This window comes from Vulpes lagopus, chromosome 23 (assembly GCF_018345385.1).
Source record: "Vulpes lagopus strain Blue_001 chromosome 23, ASM1834538v1, whole genome shotgun sequence".
Taxonomy (NCBI): Eukaryota; Metazoa; Chordata; class Mammalia; order Carnivora; family Canidae; genus Vulpes; species Vulpes lagopus.
In genome coordinates, this window is record NC_054846.1 from 25141772 (window position 1) to 25160693 (window position 18922).

Consider the following 18922-nt stretch of genomic DNA (forward strand, 5'->3'; position numbering starts at 1 on the left):
CTACTTGTTTTACTCGTTTTATATCATGAGATTCATGCATGGTATTGCAAATAGTGGTAGTACTTTTTAATTGTTGTGTAGTTTTATTGTATAAACATACCACAATTTATACATTCTTTTATTGGTGAACAATTGGGTTGTTTCTAATTTGGGGCTATTATGAATAGTGCTCCCACGAACATTCTTACACATGTGCTTTTTGGGGTATGTATGTATGTATGTATACATTTGTGTGTGAACATATATGTGCATTTCAGTTGGTTATAAAAGTAGAAATGGAATTTCTGGGTTTCAGAGTGGACATAATTTTAATTTTTCACCCAATGTTGCCAGACTGTTTTCCAGAGAGTTTGTATAAATTTACCCTTTTAACTAGCAATGTAAGAAAGTGTCAGTATTCCACATCTTTGTCAACACTCAAAATTGTCAGCCTTTTGAATTTTATTCGGTGAATGTATTGTGGTATTTCACTGTGTTTTAATTTGCATTCCCTGCTTAATAATGATGTTGAGCACTTTTTCATATGCTTGTTGGCCATTTGGATATTATCTTTATGAAGTGCCTATTATGTCTGTTTCACTTATTTGTTGCTTAAGCCAAAACCAGTTTATTATTTTTTTCAATTACAAGGTTGACTTGGAGGTTCCTTTCTTGGTTTTGTCTGGGCCCTCTCATGCTGCTGCAGACAGCTGGGGGAGTTTCTTGGGTTGGAAGGCCCCAAGATGGGTTTTGGCTGTCACTCGGGCGCTTTGTTTTTTTCCTTGTGACTTCTCATAAGTAAGTAGTAGAGTTTCCTTACAAAGTTGGGTAGTGTTCCAAGAGGGTAAAAGTGGAAGCTGCAAGATCTCTTAAGACCTAGCTTTGGAGGTTGTATAGCATCACTTCCACCATATTATGTTGATCAATGTGAGTTATGACCGGCCCGGATTCCAGGGATGGGGAAATGGACTCTACCTCTTAACTGGAGGAGCAGCCATGCCACATTGCAAAGAGGCATGCATACCAGAATAGGAATAATTTGTAGCTGTATTTTACCACTTTCCCACAAAGTATTTTGATTATTTTTTATTGGGTTGTTTTATTGATTTTTTTTTTTAGGAGTGCTTTATGTATTCTGGATACTAGTTCTTTGACAGATCTGTGCACTGTGAGTATCTTCTACCTATTTATAGTTTGGTTTTCTGTTTATTTTTATTTTTTTTTAATAATGCAGGGCTTGAACTCATGACCCTGAGGTCAAGACCTGAGCTAAGATCCAGTCAGAAGCTCAACCGACTGAGCCATCCAAGTGTCCCAGTTTTCTTTTTTTTTTTTAATGATTTATTTTTTTATTAATGACAGTGAGAGATAGAGAGAGAGAGAGAGAGAGAGAGAGAGGCAGAGGGAGAAGTAGGCTCCATGCAGGGAACCTGACGTGGGACTTGATCTGGGGTTTCCAGGATCACACCTGGGCTGAAGGTGGCGCTAAACCTCCGGGCCACCGGGGCTGTCCAGTTTTCTGTTTTTTAATAATGTCTCTTGATGTCTACAAGTTTTTAATTTTAATAAACTCCAATCTGTCAGTCTTTTCTTTGATGGTAGTTTTTTTAGTGTCTGGTTGTGTTGGAGCTTTAAATTCATTTTAAATAATAGGCCTTCTAGGACAAAAAAAATATTATCTATAAAGCCATTTTCTCTCTCTCTCTCTCTCTTTTTTAAAGATTGTATTTATTTATTCATGAGAGACACACAGAGAGAGAGAGACAGACAGAGACAGAGACACAGGCAGAGGGAGAAGCAGGCTTCATGCAGGGAGCCTGAGACTCCAGGATCATGCCCTGGGCCGAAGGTAGGCGCTAAACCTCTGAGCCACCCAGGGATCCCCTACTCTCTTTCTTCCACTTAGTTATTCATTTAGCAAACCATTGTAGGGTATTCATCAGGAAGTTAAGTACTCTTAAAATGTGTAATTAAAGGAAAGTTCAGAGTTTGTATATTTGTTATGTCATGACTATTAGTGAAAGTATGTTTGGAGCAAATATTTTTAGTTGATTACCTTATCTGAGAGGTAAACTTGGTTTAAACAGTAGATCTCAAAACAGATTTTATTATTTTTTATGTTTTTTAACAAATTTTATTTTTTATTTTTATTTTATTTTATTTATTTTTAAAAATATTTTATTCATTTATTCATGAGAGACACACAAAGGAGGGGGGAGGCACAAAGACACAGAGGGAGAAGCAGGCTCCATGCAGGAGCCTGACATGGGACTCTATCCCGGGTCTCCAGGATCAGGCCCTGGGGTGAAGGTGGTGCTAAACTGCTGAGCCACCCGGGCTGCCCTATTTTTATTGTTTTTGCCCTCTCATCCCATTTATTAAAGAAACAGTAAGAAAAGATACAATGCAGGAAAAACACCAACCATCCTTTCACGTTAGGCTGAACGAAGCACAGTGATTTCTCCCCTTAATCCCCCCACCCCCACCCTAATTCCCATATTCCCATCCATGTCAGTTTAAATTTTGAGGTTCTCTGATCGAGAGTACTAGTGGAGAGGGAGTTAGATGAGTGGTGGAGCCTTGATTCTGGCCTCCTCTAAGTCCCAGGAAAAGGAAGTTGCAGGCCCAGTCAGTCAAGCAGAACGTGTATCTGGTGGATTTCTGAAGTGGTTGCCCACCTCCCTGTTCTGTGTTCAAGCCCCCAGGAAAAGGCATGGCAGTAGAGGATGACCAGGTCCAAGCCGCCCAGGTCAGAGCTGCTGAAGCATGGTCGGTTCACCAACATTTCTACAGAGCAGTGAGCTGATTCTCCAGTGGTGAGCAGGGGACTACATACGAATTGGGACCTGCAGGCCAATGTATCCCTGAGGAAAAGTCCACACGAACAATTCAGGAAACTAGTAAGAAACAAGAGGCAGAAAGCTGTGGGACAAAAGCACAGCAGGCTTCTGGAGGGCTGGAGATCTTTAATCTCAAAGTCAGGATCATTCCCACCTGCTGTAGTCCATCTCCTACAAATAACATTTCACTTTCAGTCAAGAAAGAAGCAGAGGAAAACAATGGCTCATCTGAACTTGAGCCCCAGCTAGGTAATTCAGACTGTAGCTCCACATCTACCCTTTTACTTAAAACACAGCCCCACCTAGAACCATGGTGCTTGAAAACCAAAGTGGTCCTGGAAAGAAAAATGTGTTAAAGGGGGTAACATTCTATTTGGATACATTGTAGCCATTGGACCACCTGGTCTGGGGAAAGCAGCTGGGGAGCTCCCCACTCTAGGAAATGGGACCAAAGTCTTGCTTACGGGGCCATTCGTCCTTGGAAATGAAGCTGGGTTTAGACCCAGGGTTCCACTTGGCCTTGCAAAAGGAGCTGGGTTGATACCCAAGGGGCCTGCTGGAGAAGAGCTCAGGGCCCAGGAGCTGACCTAGGGAAAGTAACCTGACCAGGGCCTAATGGGCCAGTAGACCTTGGGAAGGCAGCAGGACTTGGACCCTACAAGCCACTAGCCCTTGGGAAGTTAGCTGGGTTGCAGCCTAATGGCCCAGAGGTTCTTGGGAAAATTGCTGGACTTGAGCCCTGGAGGCTAGCAGACCTCTGGAAAGTAGCTGCATTTGAAGCCAATGTGCCAGAATACTGAGAGAAGGCAGCTGGATTGAGCCCTCCTGAACCTGTTCCCCTTGGAAAGGAATTAGCATTGAAAAAAGAGCTGAATTAGGGCCTATGGGGCTGGGATCCCTGGACATGGGAGATGGATTTGGCCCTGGAAGGCCAATTCCTTGAGAGCCAGGACCCAAGCTTGGGCCTATGGGGCCAGGTACTCTTGCCATAGAGGATGGGCTTGTGCCCATGTTTCCAGAAGCCTGTGAGAAAGCAGCTGAATTTGCTTCAAAAGACACGCTGCTCTTAGAATAGGGGCAAGATCTAGGCCTTGAGGTCCAGCCATTCTTAAGACCAGATCCTGTGCCTAGAAGGCCACCCACTCTGGTGTCCACATTAGGGCCTGGTCCCAGGCCGCCTGCCCTTGGGTTGTGCCCAAGGTCTGGGCCTGGAAACATACCTGACCTCAGGGCAGGGTTTGTACCAGCGAAGCCTGATCTCAGATTGGGTCTTGGTCCCAGGCCAACTGGTCTAGGATTAGGAGGACCATTACCAGAAGTCAAGAAGATACCTGTTCTCAGGTTGGGCCCAGAACCAGGGCTCATAGGGCCACCACTTCTGAGGTCAGGACCCATTCCCAGGAAACCACCTGCTTTTGGGTTGGACATAGGACCTGGCCCTGGGAGACCCCCTAACCTGGGGTTAGACAGAGATCCTGGGCCTGGAAGAGCCCCTGCCCTAGGGTTCAGAGATGGCCCTGGGCCTGGGCCCAAGAGGCCACCAGGCCTTGGGAAAGAAACTGCACCAGCGCCAGTGGGATTCATCCCTCTTGGAAAAGAAGCCATGCCTAGGTCACGAGCACCAGCAGGGAGAGGTGCTGGATTTGAAGCCAATGAGCCTGATGAAGATGGAAAAGGTGATGGGTTCCTTGGAAATGGGGCCAGATTTCCACCGAGAGAACCAGTTGCCATAAGAAAGGGATCAGAATTCATGCCCAGTGGGTGGCCTGTGTTTAAAACAGGACCCCTCGCTGTGGTCCCAGGGAACCGGCAAGTTGTCCGAGCTGTCCTCGAGGTGGCAACTGAGTACGAGTCCAAGGAGTTGGCTGCTCTTGAGGGAAAATCCAAGGTTTGTTCATACTTTCATGGGGATGTTGGTGATAATGGGCTTGGGGCGAGTTTTGAAAAGGATCTTGTTTTGGTAAGTGCTGTCACCAGGTACTGGGTGCAGCCAAGCTCATCACAGTCCTGCTCCTCAGGAGTGTGTTTGACAAGGACAGCAAAATGTTTCTCCAGATGGATGATTTTTCCATACAGGATATGATGTCCCATGATCAACACAGGGATTCCCTGGAAATAGTTTGCACCATGAGTTTTCCGTCTTTAAAAAGCAACTGAAAGCTGCAATGGCAGCTGCCGAACGACAACCGAACCTCCTACCGCTGTCGGCGATGCCGCTCAAAACAAATTTTAATCTGAGATGTTTCCTTTGGACAGGCATAGAACTAGACTTATAACAAAATCCTGTGCCTTAGGGAGCCAGGCATTAGCTATTCTTTGAATTTTAGGTAGTCTTTAAATTTTTAATGTTTTATCCTTTTAAAATAAACTTTCCTGTATTAATTCTGTGCCAGTTATCTCACCAAAATTCATCCTTAAGAGAGGTCTTCCCTTCCCCATTCTCTTATATGCAGTATATTGTTCGTACCTACCTTTATTACTAATTTATTCTATTGTGTTTCATTTGCTATTAGGATTTTTCTACCCCATGATATTATTCATTTAATACTTAGGAAAACTGTATGAATGTTTATCCATATGCACTGGGTATTGGCATCAGTTGGCCAATAAGATGGATGCGATTCCTGTCTGTAGAGGATGTAGAACAGGAAAAGTAAAGAATGTTATAGGAATGCTTAGCAGAGGCCCCTACCCTATACTTGGCATTAAAAGGGAATATTTTTAGGAGGAAGTTGCATTTCAGCTAAGGCCACTCACTAGTTAACAGCAAGGTAAACGGACTGGATCATGTAAATAATAGAAAAGGAACTTGATTTTATTATAAGAATAATGAGAAGCTACTGAAAGGGAGTGACATCAACATTATTATTTTGCTTACTACCGTACGAGACCTTATGTAAAACTTAGAAGTTTAAAACGACTACTTTATGTTGCTCATGGTTTTGTAGGTCAGTAGTTTGTTACTGGGCAGTAGTGTGCTTGCTAGACATTCCTCATTAAGACTCTGTCACTTGGGATCCCTGGGTGGCACAGCGGTTTGGCGCCTGTCTTTGGCCCAGGGCGTGATCCTGGAGACCCGGGATCGAATCCCACATCGGGCTCCCAGTGCATGGAGCCTGCTTCTCCCTCTGCCTGTGTCTCTGCCTCTCTCTCTCTCTCTCCCTGTGACTATCATAAAAAAAAAAAAAAAAAAAAAAAAAAAAAAAATTAAAAAAAAAAAAAAAGACTCTGTCACTTGCAGTCACATGTCACAGGGGCTCAGAGCTGTGTAGGTTCCAGCAGCCTGGACATCTGATCGGGCTCACTCACATGGCTGGTAGGTGATGCTGCCTGTTGGGGCCTTCAGCTTTGTTACTGACTGGACTACCTATATGTGGCCTCTCCAGCGTGGTGGTTTTGGGGTAATCAGACTTTTTACACAGCAGCAGGCTTTGCTTGGAGCAAGTGTCTCAAGAGAATCAAGCAAAAACTTTGTGGGCTTTTCTGACCAAGACTTGGAAGTTAATAATCATGTCATTTCTGCTGTGTTTTAGTTTTACAAGCTTGTCGCTAAAACTGGGCTGGATTCAAGGGGAGTGGACACAGACCGACCACACCTCTTGGTGGGAGAAGTGTCAAAAAAAAAAAAAAAAAGGAGTGTTTAAAACATGCAGACGGGGATCCCTGGGTGGCGCAGCGGTTTGGCGCCTGCCTTTGGCCCAGGGCGCGATCCTGGAGACCCGGGATCAAATCCCATGTTGGGCTCCCGGTGGATGGAGCCTGCTTCTCCCTCTGCCTTTGTCTCTGCCTTGTCTCTGCCTCTCTCTCTATATATGACTATCATAAAACCACCACAGTCTTTCTTTTGGTCACAAATTATTTACAATTCTCTCAAATGCAAAATCCATTCTCTCCAAAGTCCTCTTCCATCCTGAAGGTTTATTTGTTCTGGCATGAGCTCAAGATCCATTCATCTAAATCAACTCTGTATGTATATGAGGCCCCTGATATGCAGTTCCTTTGATATGGTTTCTCTTGACATGAAGATCTGTGAATCAAAAAGATGTTTTCTGCTCCCCACCTAGCCACTCTGCATTGGTGATTCAGGGATAGGATAACCACAGTAGACACCCCTTTCTAAAATGAAAGAAATGAGAGCTACATAGCATTCACGAGACAATTGCAGTTTTGAAATCCAGCTGGACAGATGTTGCCCGTGTGTTGATTAGGGTTCAGTACTGCTCATTAGGAATTGTTTTCCATTGCTCTTGGTCCTGCCATTTGGGTTCTTGATTCTTCCTTCTGAATCATGCTTTCCTAAGCAAATGCTTAGGAAATGGTGTATGTCTGCAGTTGGGTGCTTCCTAGGCCTGCTTCCTACTTGTAGAAGTTTGGGTGCCCAAAGGCTTCTTTTCTTTTTGTACTTATACCATCTATTTAAGTTAAAGCTGGGAATGCTTTGTTAATACAGTTCCCTCGAACATTTACTTTTTGCTCTTCTGGTGGATTTTATGTACTCCATTAGGTAAAAGTCGCAGCAATAAACGTCTTTAAGCCAGGCCTGTCTTTACCCTGGATTACCTGTGAGGCTGCTGAGGCACCTGGCCAATGCTACATGTTTTAAGAGTTTTGTTATATCACTGCATATACTAAAGTTTTGTTCTGGTTGCTATTGGTGCCTACCTACCCAATTACCCGAAACTTAATTATTCAAAATAACATTCCGTTTTGCTCACAATGTTGTGGTCAGGTAGTTGCAGGCAGATGTTGGCTGTGGTCATCTGAAGGCTTAGCTGGATGAGTTGAAGATGGCTCAGTCAAACGGCCGGTGGATGCTCACCTGAATAGTGCTTACATGTGGTCTCTCCAGTGAGGCAGTGTCAGAGTACCTGGAATTCTTACGTGGCCCCTGAGTGAGTGTCTCAAGAGATTCAGATGGAAGCAGAATGGCTTTTTCTGACCTCGCCTCAGAAATCATCTAGTATCACCTCTGCTGCATTCTCATGGTTACAGGCAACTTACTAAGGCCGACCCAGATTCAAGGGGAGGGCACATAGATCCCGCCTCTCAGGGGGAGGAATTTCAAAGAATATGCAGACAGGTTTTAAAAAATGTTAACCCCACGATTACCATAATCATAGGACACATTTCTTGAATGACAATAATGTATCAGATATTTTGATGAGTACTTTACATGAATTCCCTTATTTACTTTTTATCACAACTTAATGATTTTTTCAAAAACTCGTTTTTTGGAAAAGGAAATAGAAGCTGGAGAGGTTAAGTAACCTGCCCAGGGTCACACAGCTAATAAATAATAGAATCTAGATCCGTATTAAGTTCTCCATGACCCAAGAGTCCATAGGCTTCCCCATTGCTAAATTGGCAGCTTATTATAAGCAGAACAGAATTGTGTTTTAGGTAGCTCATTCCTGGAAGCAGGGAGACAAGTGAGGAAGCTGTTACTACCATCACGTGCTCATTTTATCTGTTTTTACACAAGGTAAGCAATAGAAGGAGTGGAAAAAAGTAGGAGAGGGAAGGGTATGTATTATTAAATATTGGCAGGAAAAATACAGTTATTTTTAGGTCAGATAGGATTTCTGTGGGTGTAAAGATTTTCAGTATCTATTTGTTGTTGGTTAAAATTACTGACCATCTTTATCCTTCTTCATTTCTCGTCTGCCATAATGTCTTCGTCTTCGCTTGTTTGTTCAGGGAGGCCCGTAGATCCCTAGGTCTGCTGTATAGCTGGTATATGATCTTGGCAATTTCATGGTAGAATAAAAGTTGTTCAGTTTTCTTCTCTACCAAAGGTAGACTTTTCAGCTATTTATTAGACTTGGAGAAAAATTTGAGGTGTGGGGTCCCTTGAGAGTTCCTTTTAGGAATTGACAAACTATGGTTTGAGGTCCAAATCTAGCCTGTATATTGCTTTTTTTGTAGATAAAGTTTTACTGGAACACAGCCATACCCATTCATTTACACGTTCTCTAAGACTCTTTTCATGCCATAGTGTTGGATAGCTCTAGCAGAGACTGTGTGGCTCCCTGAAGCCTAAAATATTCACTCTCTGGCACTTTATAGAGAAAGTTTGTAGACCCCTGTTGTGTATAATGTAAGACCTATTTAGGTCATTCTGTTGGATATGTGAGATGCTCGGTGCAGGTCAGGGCACAGTTGTGAGACAGAATGGCCTCGCATGTAATTATGTATCTTAGTAGCAGAGATACTAAGATACAGAATGTTGATTAATAGTTGATTACTGTTCATTAATAGTTGATTAACCAATATTGACTAATTCAATATTGATTAACTATCAATTAAATCAACGATTGGTGCTTATCACAGATCTAAAAAAGCAGAAGTCCAGAGGCTTCTGGAAAGGATTCCAACAAATACGGTAGAACCATCAATTTAGGCTGAGGCCCTTGTTTTGTACTGTGGTTTGAATTTTTCAGTTTGTTTTACTAGGTTACTATTTTATACGTAGACCCGTATGTGACTCCTGCCCCTCACTAAGGTGAGAATAGCTGTCTATAAGTTATTCTTCCTTTACCCTGCCTATTTTAAATTTTTTATTTTAGAAAGCTTTCGAAATATTTTTTGTTTCAGTTTGCTTCTGACTTCTCTATGCTGCATTTTTACATTGTCACATTTAAATGCTTCCCTTTATCTGGGAGATATATTCATTTACATTATTGTGCATTTGATTTCTTCTCATGCCCTATTTAGGATGTTGTTGTTTAAGCCGTGGGACTGACCTAGATGTTTGCAGGCAGGGCATTCAGAGAGAGATACCTCGAGGCCCAGGGGGAGCGTGCAGATCAAGTTATGCTTTCCATGCTCATCTCTGGTTGTGCCTTCAAGCTTTACTTAGACCAAATGTATATTCTTTCCAATTAATGTTGCTTTTATTTTCTGCCATTTGGAAATGTGATTGTGCATTTAACTAATATTATAGGAATGGTTTTCTCAGACAACCAAGAATATTTTACCTACCTAAAGTGTAATGAAAGTATTTCTTAACTGTTAATGATTTGCAAAAAGCCTTTGTGTGTGTATGTAATTAGAAGAGATTAAATAACTTTCTCAAATATGCAGTAAAAGTTAATTTTATTAGCTGCCCATTTGGAAATAGGTTATTGATTCACTTTTGCTATACAGAGAAAAATGAAATGACATAATGTAGTGAATCTCCTTTTGCAAAGGAAAAAACTACATTATTCTATGCATATATTTTGTCACACATTTTGTGTTTTACTTAACTGACTTTACTCTTTAAAAAGTGAGAGTTAAATAAGTACAGTTAACAGTTGAGTACTTTTCCTCCTCTCACTACTGAATAATAAAAAAAATAAATCTTGGTAATTGTTTTTAGTTATGCTTATTATCCTGATGAAATTGTACTAATATATCACTTCCACTGTTTGTGAAAATATTTGTGTTGCAATGAGCCTGCAGTGATGGGACTTCTGAAAAAGTGATGGTAAGAACTCTGGCTCATTTGTGATGAATGCATGTCCCAAACTGGGTCCCATTGCGTTTAAGAAAAGGTAGTTGAAACAAAAGAGAGGTAAATATGTGAGAAGATGGATCTGTAGTAAGTTTGGCTGTGGAAATCCTTTTACTATGTATGCGTGTGTCGCATCATGGCATTGCGTGTGCTTCAAATATCGTGCCATTGTATTCGTCAGTTATACCTCAATAAAAGAAAAAATACAAGCAAAGATGGCTTTTAGACAAGAAGGAAAATAGCTGTGTTTTACTAGGAGGTATATATTTTTACTTTCTTTGGGTAAGTGGGAATCCGAGTTTTCTTCTGTACCTAACCAGCCACTGTGGTGTCCCCCAACCCTTCAGGTTTTCCATTCATTCATGGTCAACAGGCCTGGTGGCTCCTTCTGAACATTTAGTCAGGAAGTGGAAGCTGCTTGCTCTCTGAGAAGAGCCACTGATCTTTGTTTTTTGGACGGTTCATCAGGTAACCAGCCTGCTCCTTCTGGCAGTATTGGCGACAAATTGGAGCTTGCTTTTTACAGAAGAGTGTGACTGTGTAACTGACTCTGCTTTACTCGTGTGTGTAGGCTGGGGGCTTCCTATTATATCAGGGGTGATGTGATGTTTAGGATACTTGAATTTACCTCATAAGATTCGTGAGCAATTTAGGGATGCCTGGGGGGCTCTGTGGTGGAGCGTCTGCCTTTGGCTCAGGGCATGATCCCAGGGTGCTGGGATTGAGTCCTGCATGGGGCTCCCTGCAGGGAGCCTGCTTCTCCCTCTGCCTGTGCCTCTGCCTCTCTCTCTATGTCTCTCATGAATAAATAAATAAAATCTTAAAAAAGATGTGAGCAATTTGAATAAGAATGAAGATGTTTTTGTGTACCTCTTGCTATGTAACAGTATCACCATAAACTTAGTCTTAACGTGTTTTTGGTTTCTGTAGGCCCTCTGCTAAAGATCTCACAAAACTTGAATCGAGGTGTTTGCCAAGACAATAGTTCTCAACTGAGGCTGGACTGGGAAACAGTTACTTAGATTGTTGGCAGATGGTGGTTCCTTGCTATTATTGTAGGACTGGAGGCTTCAGCATCCTGCTGGCTGACACCTCCTGTCATTCCAGCTCATGTGACATTCTGACCATGGCCATTTGCTTCCTCAAAGCCCGCAAAGGAGAGAGTCAGGATGGGTGCTACAATATTATGTAATATAATTACATGCTCAAGTACAATAATTATGGGCATTTCCTGTCACCTTTACCAAATTCTTTTGGTTACAAACATATCACAGGTCCTGCCCACACTCAAGGGGAGAAGGGTCATGTAAGGACTAGGAACTAGGAGTTGGGGACCATGGGGATCACCTACAGAATCTGTCTGCTACAGAAGGGAAAGGAAAATTAGGTTGATCCTACCACCCTCAGAATTTTCTTTTCACTTATAAATAACTTGAGGTTAGGATTCATGTTTGACTCATCCTGTAATTTTCCCCCTGCACTGTCACCTACCTAGTAGAACAGTGTCTTACACTTAGTGGGGACTCATTTGGTATTTGTTGGCTTAATTACCTGTTTATGCTATAAAACTGCTACTCAAAAAAGCTGACTCTTGTATGTGGCCTGACAGTCTGTTTGCAAATTTGAAAGCCATTGTTTATAAGCCAAGACTATTAAAATTTTAATTATGCTAGCAGTATTTATTTTACCATCAAATAGTGATTTTTAATGAATACTCCTTTACCTAGAAGAAGACATACCAGTGCTCTGTTTAAAATTGGAGAATATGGGGGCATCTAACTGGCTCAGTTGGTGGAACATGCAACTCTTGATCTCAGGGTTGTGAGTTCAGGGCTCACATTGGATGTAGAGTTTAGCTAAAAAAAATTAAATAAAACAAGATTGAAGAATGCAGATCACCTTGTTAAATCAGTATAGCAGTGGAAATAGCTGAAGAAGATCTCAAACCTTGTGCCGTGTTGTTCTGAGAGACTAAGTGTTATATAAGGTAGCCTTCTTTTCATGGTGTTCTGCTTGTCTAACAGCCTATTTGTCATCTAAATCAGCAGGCAAAAGTTACCAAACTTTTTCATGTTTGTCTATGAGAAAAATATAAGCTGCTACATCATAGAAGTGAGTATTTCTGAAACTTAGGCTCCAAAAGAGTCATAATCAGCATTGCAAAAATATTAATTATGTGTATACTTAATCTTCCATATGGCTCTAGAGCTGACATTTTGCAAATTTGCATTTCTTTCTTGGATAGATAAGATGGGGTCTAGAGAACCATAGAACACCTAAGATTGCTTTTGTGTCATGAACTGACACAAGGCAAAAAAAAACAAAAACAAAAAACAAAAAACGGCCAGTAATAGAAGGGAAAAATATACAACAAAGACTTCAGGTCTTTGTGGAGTAAGAGGAGGTCCTTAATAAGCTCAGTATTAATCTAACAGTAATGGAGAAGCCAGCCAGGAATTACCATATTCAGAAGTAAGAATGGTTCCTATTGACTGAAAGGCTGTGAGAGAGGAGCAGATATCCGCAGTTAGTAAAATAGGCCATGCAAGAAGTGACTACCATTGGTAGTCGAAGGATAGACAGTCACCAAATGTAGGAAGATTCTCTGCTGCAGTTGTTCATTGTGTATATACATTTTACGAGCAGCAGCATCTTTGGGAACAGAGAAATAACAGGGAAAAACTATGGAGCTGGACTTTGGTACAGCCCTAGAGAATTGTAACTCTCATCTTCTGTTGTCATCCATGCTGGGCAGACTTCTAAGATGTTCGCAAAGATTCTACTCTGATGTACATGCGCTGCACAATCCTCTTCTCTTGGGCAGCTCCTGGATGTCTTCTTTGTGTGCTTGCACAACAACAGGTGTGTGAATATGATGCATTATCACACCCTTGACGCAAGTACAACCCAATCGAAGGGGATAGTGTTACGGTCTGAGGATGGGAGGCAGTCTTAGCAATCCTGCAAGGAACCAAACTCTGCCCACAACCGGCGATTCTAGAGGAGGACCCCACTCATTAGGTGAAACCCTAGCCCTGGCAGATACTTTGCTTTCAGCCCTAAGGAGTCCCTGAGCAAAGGGCCGATGTGACATGGACTCCTGATCACAGAAACCATAAGATGATAAATTCATGTTTGATTTAAGGCTCTGCTCACGTGGTAATTTGTCATGCAGCCATCGAAAAAGAATATGGCACCTTAAAGGTGCCTTGAACGTTTACACAAATACTTTCCTGAACGTGATCCATCCTTTCCCACCTGTGTGTTTCCTCTGTTCAGGTGGTCTCTTCCCTGGGATGATTTCTGTTACATATCTGCTCTTTCCATCATTTAAGGCCCATCTTGTGCACTATCTCCTGATTGGCAGTTTCTCTGTTTTTGTAGATGAATCCATCTCTAATCCAGTTGTGTGTTTTGTATCTATCTATCTTTTCCATGTAACTTACACATTTTACTTTCATAGAAGTTATTTGTATTCATGGTTCATGTCTTTTATTTTAAATGTGTTTATTGAATTAAATTGGAAATATAGTCAAATATTCCATAAATTAAAAGAATATAGAATGAAAAGTTAGTGTCCTTAGCCCAGTTCACTGGTCCCCCCCCAGTCCTTTAGGCCAGAGGCCACCATTCTTTCAGTTTTCCATGTATCCTCTGTAAAGATTCTATACATAGGTAAGTATATATGTTTATGCTCTGCACCTCCTTTATATACACATTCTCTTCTTGTGAGATGTGTGAAGAATCCATGTTTTTATCTTCTTATATTAATCTTCTGAGATAACTAAGTGTTTAAGACTTACTGAATTTAATCTTTTCTTCCAAACCTTTCATTGATGTTACTTATATTAACTCTAATCTCATTTTGACAGACTCTGATTAAAATGCTTTCCTTAGTAGAGAGACTCAAAACCCTTCTGAACGTCTCATTGTTTAGATTGAATGCTGTATACCACAAAAATGCCAACGGCTCATAATTGTAAAACGTGTTTACTGGATTAGAACCATATGGACAAATACTTTTGAATTGGATATTAGTATTAGCAGATGCTAATCTTTCTATCTTCTCTGATAATCCCCCCAGCTACTTTCCTAGCAGAATGGTTATTGTGTGAGAGATCTTAATGAGGATAGGATTGGGAATTTGTGAAAATATAGTTCTTTGAACTGAACTTGAGATATTATATTTATTACTTGTTCTCAGGGTGCTGTTGGAAAAATGAAGCTCATAACATTTCCCGAAATTCTATAAAATGAAAATGTGGAATAATACCTAACCCTTCTGATCTATGCATGTGATCTGGGGCTTTGTATTTTGTTAAAGGTTTTAGTAACTAATTTGTCTCTCAATATCTCCTTATTTCAGTTGCCTTATTAAAAATACCAGCTACTTTGAAGCTTGTTTTTCCTCTCTTACCTATTCTCAGATTATCTGCTTATCTCTCCTATTGGTGAAATTAGAATGAGTGAAAAAGAAATGACTTGGAACTATGATCCTGAGCTGGTACAAACCCTTTGTGACTAAGTTCTTACCAAACTTATTTGTGAAGTGCATATGTGTGTTTGCTTCTCTGTCTTTTATGTTCTCTTTATTCGCAGTTGTGCTGCTTAGCACATCATTCAGGAAAATATATAGGGATTGAGATTAGAGAAATCAGCCATTAAAACCATTGTTAGCAAGTTTATAAAAACAGTAAATGGTTATAGACTTTTAAGTTAACTGAATTTGAGTACTGAAGGTTGTGTGTTTATTTGAATTTTAGTTATCCAAGCCACCATCTTTCCAATTTCACAGAATAACATTGATCTTGTTGAAGAGGAAGTTCAGGGCCAGTTTATATTTCATATGGCCTGATGTATTAATAACTGCTTTTATTTTATTTTATTTTATTTATTTATTTTTAAGATTTTATTTATTCATGAGAGACACAGAGAGAAAGGGGCAGAGACACAGGCAGAGGGAGAAGCAGGCTCCACGCAGGGAGCCCAACGCGGCACTCGATCTCGGGTCTCCAGGATCAGGCTAAGGGAGCCTGAAGGCAGCGCTAAACCGCTGAAGGCAGCGCTAAACTGCTGAGCCACCAGGGCTGCCCTAATAACTGCTTTTAAATGCTTTCTCTGTAACAGGGATTCTAGGATGTATAAGGGGATAATAAAGTTTATCTTTTATCCAACTGAGAAGAAAATGTTAAATTTGTGAAGTACTAAGAAGATATTTATTTATTGATGTCCTCATTTCATAAATATGTGTGATTTTCCTGAGAAATTCAGAGATTGTGGAATATTTATAGAATTTTTTTTTTTACTATCGTATTACTTTTTTGTAGTATTTTTAATGGGACCTCATACTGTTCACCACGGAACGTGGAACTCCTTGTGTTTTCTGATTGTGCTTTCTGATTTGGTAAGTTCCTTATACATACAAGCAAAGAGAGATCCTTTTTGGGTAAAATTTGCATTTCAGGTAGCCTCAATGTTAATGATGTTTTTAGGGCAAATAGTGAACACATTTCATTTTTTGAAAAATATCAATTCATGGAAAACAGATGATATAAAATAGCTGAATTTAGTTTGGTTGTGTTTAGTTCAATTACATAAATTTCCATAATGATTTGCACACAGTAGGGGTTTGCTGCTTCTGCTCTGGTTGCAGTTGACTGACACCTAGTTCAAACTAGCTTTAGCCAAAAGGCTATTGACTGCTGTCACCGAGACACAGAGGAGTCAATGGGACAGGGGAGTTGGGTCTTATCAGTAGGGTTCTTTTTTTCAGCTGTCGCCTCTGCTTCAGTGCAGTTGCTTCATGCTCTTAGCATTCTGTATTCTAATTGTAATCCAAGTCTGATTCCTCCACATGGCTGCTAGCAGAAAAGGACTTCAATCAACTCTCTTCAGTTTTTAAATTAACAAAAACACAGAGCTCACATGTTGTAAGGCCTCAGATTGGCTTGGATCAGATGTTCCTCTCCCCACAGCCAAACAACTGTGGTTTCAAAAAGAACCAGCTCTTTTCAAAAAGATGCCAGCTCATGTTCTAACTACATAATTACAGAGAGATGGGGTAGGAATATTTTTTTCAGAAGGTTGTGGGATAGCTGGGATGGAGAGGAGGAAAAGAAGACAATGAATGTAATATCTTTCAAAACGGGGAAGAAAGGTCTGGAGCATTTTATTGCTCTACACGGGAATGTTTTAATGGGGAGTTGGGCGATAGGAGATTATTTGGGGTATTATCCAGTGAAACTGAACCAGTGAACACACGCACACACACACACACACACACTCACACACATAACACACATGGGGGAGTATTTGATTGAGATTCATTTTCAATAAGGAATTACCATGTCATTATGGAGTCTGACAAGTACCCAGATCTGCAGAGTTGACAAGCTAGAGACCTAGGAGATCTGCTAGTGTTGTATTAGTCTGAGCCAGAAGACCTGAGAACCAGAACTGAAAGGTGTGTGTTCAGTCTGAAGGCTGGTGGGCTCAAGACCCAGGAGGAGCTGACGTTTTAGTTCAAGCCCAAAGGCGGGAAAAGACCTTTCCCAGTTTGAAAGCAGTCAAGCAGAAGCACTACTCTCCTACTTGGTGGAAAGTCAGCCTTTTTTGTTTTATTGAGACTTTCAACTGATTGGATGAGCCTCACTTACATTAGGGAAGGTCATCTGCTTTACTCATCTACTGATTTAAATGCTAATCTCGGGATCCCTGGGTGGCACAGCGGTTTGGCGCCTGCCTTTGGCCCAGGGCGCGATCCTGGAGACCCGGGATTGAATCCCACGTTGGGCTCCCGGTGCATGGAGCCTGCTTCTCCCTCTGCCTATGTCTCTGCCTCTCTCTCTCTGTGACTATCATAAATAAAAAATAAATAAATAAAAATAAAAAATAAAATAAATGCTAATCTCATTCAAAGCATCTTCATAGAAACACCCAGAAAAGTATGACCAAATACCTGAGTACTCTGTGGTCCAGTCAAATTGCGACATAGAATTAACCATTGTAGGGCAGTACCTGTTACAAAATAGCGTGGGATATGTTTTTCACTTCACGTTTCTAATATAGAGGTAGTTAAAAACACAGAGCAAGTCAAGATTGGACTTAGTTTCATTGGCAAGCCTGTTTTTTTTCTGAATGATTTTTATTCTTATTTTTTTTATAATAAATTTATTTTTTATTGGTGTTCAATTCACCAACATACAGAATAACACCCAGTGCTCATCCCGTCAAGCGCCCCCCTCAGTGCCCGTCACCCATTCAACCCCACCCCCTGCCCTCCTCCCCTTCCACCACCCCTAGTTCATTTCCCAGAGTTAGGAGTCTATGTTCTGTCTCCCTTTCTGATATTTCCACACATTTCTTCTCCCTTCCCTTCTATTCCCTTTCACTATTATTTATATTCCCCAAATGAATGAGAACATACACTGTTTGTCCTTCTCCGATTGACTTACTTCACTCAGCATAATACCCTCCAGTTCCATCCACGTCGAAGCAAATGGTGGGTATTTGTCGTTTCTAATGGCTGAGTAATATTCCATTGTATACATAAACCACATCTTCTTTATCCATTCATCTTTCGATGGACACTGAGGCTCCTTCCACAGTTTGGCTATTGTGGACATTGCTGCTAGAAACATGGGGTGCAGGTGTCCCGGCGTTTCATTGCATCTGCATCTTTGGGGTAAATCCCCAGCAGTGCAATTGCTGGGTCGTAGGGCAGGTCTATTTTTAAATCTTTGAGGAACCTCCACACAGTTTTCCAGAGTGGCTGCACCAGTTTACATTCCCACCAGCAGTGTAAGAGGGTTCCCTTTTCTCCACATCCTCTCCAACATTTGTGGTTTCCTGCCTTGTTAATTTTCCCCATTCTCACTGGGGTGAGGTGGTATCTTATTGTGGTTTTGATTTGTATTTCCCTGATGGCAAGTGATGCAGAGCATTTTCTCATGTGCATGTTGGCCATGTCTGTGTCTTCCTCTGTGAGATTTCTCTTCATGTCTTTTGCCCATTTCATGATTGGATTGTTTGTTTCTTTGGTGTTGAGTTTAATAAGTTCTTTATAGATCTTGGAAACTAGCCCTTTATCTGGTAGGTCATTTGCAAATATCTTCTCCCATTCTGTAGGTTGTCTTTTAGTTTTGTTGACTGTATCCTTTGCTGTGCAAAAGCTTCTTATCTTGATGAAGTCCCAGTAGTTCATTTTTGCTTTTGTTTCTTTTGCCTTCCTAGATGTATCATCAAGAAGTTGCTGTGGCCGAGTTCAAAAAGGGTGTTGCCTGTATTCTCCTCTAGGATTTTGATGGAATCTTGTCTCACATTTAGATCTTTCATCCATTTTGAGTTTATCTTTGTGTATTGTGAGAGTGGTCTAGTTTCATTCTTCTGCATGTGGATGTCCAATTTTCCCAGCACCATTAATTGAAGAGACTGTCTTTCTTCCAGTGGATAGTCTTTCCTCCTTTATCGAATATTAGTTGACCATAAAGTTGAGGGTCCACTTCTGGATTCTCTATTCTGTTCCATTGATCTGTGTGTCTGTTTTTGTGCCAGTACCACACTGTCTTGATGACCACAGCTTTGTAGTACAACCTGAAATCTGGCATTG

General features: G+C 41.1%; 1 protein-coding gene and 1 pseudogene across 13 annotated transcripts in view; one reads left to right on the forward strand and one right to left on the reverse strand.

Annotated features, from left to right (window-relative positions):
- ANKS1B (ankyrin repeat and sterile alpha motif domain containing 1B) overlaps nucleotides 1-18922 on the forward strand; it is a 1017748-nt gene that overhangs the window by 33945 nt on the left and 964881 nt on the right. The window lies entirely within an intron of this gene.
- LOC121480960 lies at nucleotides 2606-5182 on the reverse strand (annotated as a pseudogene).